The sequence below is a fragment of the Thunnus maccoyii genome, chromosome 19 (assembly GCF_910596095.1).
Source record: "Thunnus maccoyii chromosome 19, fThuMac1.1, whole genome shotgun sequence".
Lineage (NCBI taxonomy): Eukaryota > Metazoa > Chordata > Actinopteri > Scombriformes > Scombridae > Thunnus > Thunnus maccoyii.
Genome location: NC_056551.1, coordinates 11534850 through 11539974, shown reverse-complemented (window position 1 = coordinate 11539974; position 5125 = coordinate 11534850). Strand labels below are relative to the sequence as shown.

The window sequence follows — 5125 nt, the reverse complement described above, 5'->3', positions numbered from 1 at the left end:
TACCAAAGTTATCACTACCTTCCAGTCACTCCCTACACAATCCTACAATATCTACAATTTTCACACTGTGTGGCACACTGACCATCTGGACTGACAGGAATTTTCCCGATGGGCAAGTCACCCTGTGGGTCAGCAACAAGCAACACTGATAAGAACAGATTAATTTAAAAAAAAGTCCCGTGCTGTTCAATCCTGCCATAGTCTGTCTGGTTGGCTCCATCCAGGTGTGTGTGTGTGTGTGTGTGTGTGTGTGTGTGTGTGTGTGTGTGTGTGTGTGAGAAGAGCTATAAAAATGTCATCTCATGGGTCTTTCTCTGTCTGCCAGCTTCACTAAATTTACATTGTAAATTCTGCCTTTCATACACCAAGTTGATGATAGAGTGCAGTGTAGAAACTGTGAAAGAGTCAACCGTACAAATTAACATTATGCTGGCTTTCCACACTCTTCCAAAATCTTTGGAATAACTGAAGTACACACTAAGAGTACATGAGGAGCATATAAAAAGGTAAATATAAGGACAGTCAGGATATTATTGACTTATCCAAACCTTTGGAGCTGGCCTATTGCAATTGTTCACTTCATTTATGTCCATCAACTGAATAGGCAGAAACTTTTATTTTAAAATAAACACAGTAATAGCAGTAACAGGTGCTTTTATTTCTTCCTCTCAACTTTTGCTTTCAATGATTACGTTAACATGCACACTAATATTCCACTTTTCCAACTATGACAATATTCTGAATTTTCTGATTAAGACACAGGATATGCCGATGTTATACAGGTTTTAGGAGCATTATTTGGACTTGTATACAGTGCATTCGGAATATGCGTCTCAAGTGGGGTTTTTACTGCAGTTTGCAACACATGGCCCTCTTGCCTGTTTACCCCTATGCAGGCAAAATGACATTTGCTGGAGCAGGAAGGCAGACAGAGAAGAGAGGTGAGTGGAAAGCTGGAAAAACAGAGCGTGCCTTCTCCACGAGGGGATTGGTTATTATCCTGACATGCAGCCATAGACTGACGGTGACGACTCGGTGTGATGCACCATGAACACTCAGCAGTGTAGTAAAATAATCTCACCTGGTGAATAGATAAAGGAAAAGGATGAACAGCTGCAAGCTGTTATGTTAATGTCATGTTATTGCAACATTTAAAGTCCAACTGAGATTCAACTGTATTCATCTGCTACAACATACATACAGTACCTGCTCTGTAAATCACATCCTGTGTTCACCTTTGAGAAAAAACAACCTGAAACCAAAAAGGAGAAATTAATTATTATTTTTTTATTTCATGGTATGCCCTCTACTTTTGCATTAATGTATAGCAATACGGTCCATATAGTTGATCAAATCTTTGTATGAAGCGATAATGTGGCGGGCAGATGGTCACACTGAGCCTGATAGCAGTTGGCTACTGAACATGAGCCACAGATTCTGAACAACAACCCACATTGGCTTTCCTGCTAAAGTCTCCTTCTTATCTAACTTTCTAACATGTACACGTCTTGTCCTGCTCCTTAGGTTGTTGATCGAACCACCAAACAAAAATTTGCTAGGGAAAAGTGCACCTGTAATGTCAGTTAGCAGCCTAGATAGTCATTAGCTATTAGTTGATTAGATGCAGTGCTTTAAACAGTATATAAACTTACATATATTACATTACATATTATATAGAGAAGAGACTGTACTTTGGCACAACAGTGCTTAGAGCTAAATGCTAACCCTGAATGAATGCGTTTGCTGTTTTGGGGAACTTGCCAAAACGTCTTGTTGGTGTTAGAGGAAATGTCAGGGGATCTCCACAATCAGTAAGAGTCATTCTGTCAGAACCATGGTTGAATGTACAAAATTGTACAGCAATCAATTAAATGGTTGTTGAGATATTTTAGTCTGGGCCAAAATAGTGGGCTGACCAACAGACCGAAATTGCCCTCCCAAGGGCCATGCTGATAGCATGGTTAAAAACAATGGTCCTCCACACCTTTGTTGTTGGTCTTTATATGTGGTATATCTATCACCTGTCATATGTTGGGTGTACAAGTAATAAGTGGTCATAAGCCACCCCACACCAAATCTAACTCCTAAAAAAGGAGAACTGGGATAAAGCATAACTAAGCAGGGGTCTGTTGGCATTAATTTATTATACACATCCTTGAATTCATTTTTGACACCTATAACCATTAAATTTGTTTCAAACATATCAAACATTTTACAGGACTCCAACATTATTTCCAAAACAATAAATGACAAATGCCTAAGGAACTCATCTTTGGAAAACACAGAGAATATCACAAGGTTTTTACTTTGATGATAGACAGAATTTATATTAAAAGTCATTAGAAGAAGCAACAGTTGAGGACAACATAAAACAAACTGCCATTACCGTCCTGTTTAATGCCCTGGAGCTGTTTACCAGCCGAAGAGCAAAATAGAATTAATAAAGCATCTTGTACTTCTTCCAAGACTAAACCGGTAAGTAAACACAATTTGAATGCAAATTCCTTGGCTGGTGACCACTCACTAATCAACAATAATTCCACCATCCTATAGCTTTGGTATACAGATGAAAAAAGGCTCTACTTTGCATTTATTGGTGTTCTGATTTATTATGTATGCTGTAAGACACTTACTGTGATTTTTACAGTAACTAACTGGCAGCAATTGACAAGTAACTAACGAACAGAATAACAGAATAGAACGAATAGAACAGAGTAAGTGACTTGTCAATTGCTGCCAGTCAAGTTACTGTAAAGTATAAACTGTAAACTTTCTGTAATTTATTTTACAGCAAGATTACTGTATTTATATTTACAGTAACAATATTGTAACTGTAAAATAAAATACAGTAATTTTATATTACTGTTTATTGGATTACAGCAACCACATCTTCAAATTGCAATAAATGAGTACAGAACCAACTCTTTGACTGTTTACGTTGTTGATCAACAGTTGAAGAGTTGATCAACAAGGTAAACAAAGTTTTCAGATGTATATATTACAAACATTAGCAAATGTTACAAAGACAACATTAAAAATTCAATATGTAAAAAGTTTGTTTACATCTGTAGCTACAATTAAACAAATCCTCACAACTTAAGATCATTTCTTAAGTAAGAAAAAAAGAATCAAATGACTGAACTTGACAATATACTAGACACTGTAATTTCCTTGAAACAAAACACTCTTGGGTAATCTAAACATGGATATTCAACTGTGGGAGATGTCAAGTCACCAGGCAGGTGTCCATAGAGTCTTCAAAATGGTGTTTGTGCATGCCTACTTGTCTGTAAAGAGTCCAAAAGCCCACTTCAGTGATTTCACTTTGATCCTCCCCTAGTTTTTACTTTGATCCTCCACTGCTTCTTCATGTATTTCAGCAAACTGAATGACAGCTCCTGTACAGTAGATGACAGAAAAATAAAAATGTTTTACTATTACTGTTAGTGTAATAGCCAAGGTATGATCAAAACATATGTTTTTAAGACTGTCAAACATAGAAGCAAGTTTTTGAAGATTTTAATTACCCATTATAACAAACTTATATAAAAGACATCTTAATAGCAATTTTAGCAATCATAGGGAAAATGCAAGTAAAAGTATGTAAAGGCAATGGGATGTGATGTAAAAATATTGATGGGCAATACCTTTTGAACAGGCTCCTGCAATGTTGTTGTTTCATCCTGATATTCAATGGTGGACATATAGTAAAATGTGAAGAGGACAGCCAAGGTGGTGGTGAAGTCAGGTCTCCATCAACAGCATCCATTTGATCGCTCACAGGATCTCAGGTTCAGGTTCTCCTGATGAGTAATAATCAAACACTAAATTGACAACAATTCTATTACCTAAGTATTGTTTTCTCTTTGAAAACTAAGAAACTTATACAACAGAGGAACATTGTTTGTGTGAAATATTACATAAGAACATGCACATAGTATAACAAGCACAACTGCCAAAAGAGCTGACTAAACTTGCTTTGTCTGTAGATTTTCAAAGAACTACTTATAAATAAATAAAAATCTTACCTTGTGCAGTGAGACCTGGGATGATGGGAGAGACTGGACTCATCAGCAGGAGTGGTTGTTACCTGTGAGGAGTAGAAGTAAGATGAAGAAAGGAATCAGGATTAAGATATATGCACTACTTTGAAGAACATTTTACTGAGAGTGATTACTTTTTAATTAACCGTCCTTTCATCACAGTCTGTCAGTATTATGTATATATATATATATATGTGTGTGTGTGTGTGTGTGTGTGTGTGTGCAACACATTAAATTACTTCATACATCAATAGGCATGTAGCAACTGATTACATCAGCCTCTACATCCAGCTGGTTAGAGGTGGATAAAGATGATTCAATACAAAAATAAAATCTTGGAACACAGTAATTTCACTTAGTTTGGTGGTAAATTATGAGACCTTCTTCTTTGCCTCATTTTGCCATCTCTATCAGACCTTATGTTAGATTAATTAATTATTAAGTTACATAAATGAAAAAAAGGGTGACGTTTTCACAATGACCTGTTATAACAGTGCTCTCACATACCATTTGAACCCAGAAGATACAATGCTAACATCTGTAATGTTAAGGCATGTTGAAGTTAGATTTGTAACATGAAGCTGTCAGGTTAATTATGGATTTCTTATAGCTAACAAACCACTAGCTAACGGAATAATGTTAGCACAACACACTTTTGAGCAGCCAGAGATTGATGTAAATCATTTAACTACAAAAACTAGCTTGGTGTAACGTCTGGTGTCAGTCAGGACGAAGTATTTTAATGTTGATTAGGCCACACTGCATACCGAAACAGTGCGTGTGTGTCGTGGAACCTCTTGCTTTACTTTTCTTTCTTTGCTGTTCTCAGCAAAAATAGAGGGTTATATTGACATCATACCAGCATTACACCTTTAACTAGTCGCACACAGAGCTTCTTTTATTGACTCCTGCTTGTTTTCTGTGATATTACAACCCAGTATCATGTCAGTTTGTGAAATAGTCACGAAATTTAATCTACTCGTCCACATAGACACGAATTTTCCATTTTTTCGTGACACTCAGCATGATTTTCAAACTAATGTATTTCAATTGGAATATCTTTCATGCTTGAGCACAGTCGG

The 5125-nt window shown here is 36.4% G+C and overlaps 1 long non-coding RNA gene across 1 annotated transcript; it reads right to left on the bottom strand.

Annotated features, from left to right (window-relative positions):
* Positions 1 to 658: 658 nt before the first annotated feature.
* LOC121885882 lies at positions 659 to 4718 on the bottom strand. The gene is made up of 6 exons (XR_006092631.1): positions 4551 to 4718; positions 4029 to 4090; positions 3648 to 3803; positions 3284 to 3398; positions 1207 to 1252; positions 659 to 1081 (listed from the first exon to the last, which is right to left on the bottom strand). It is a non-coding gene; the product is annotated as an uncharacterized LOC121885882 (long non-coding RNA).
* Between the last annotated feature and the right edge of the window lie 407 nt (positions 4719 to 5125).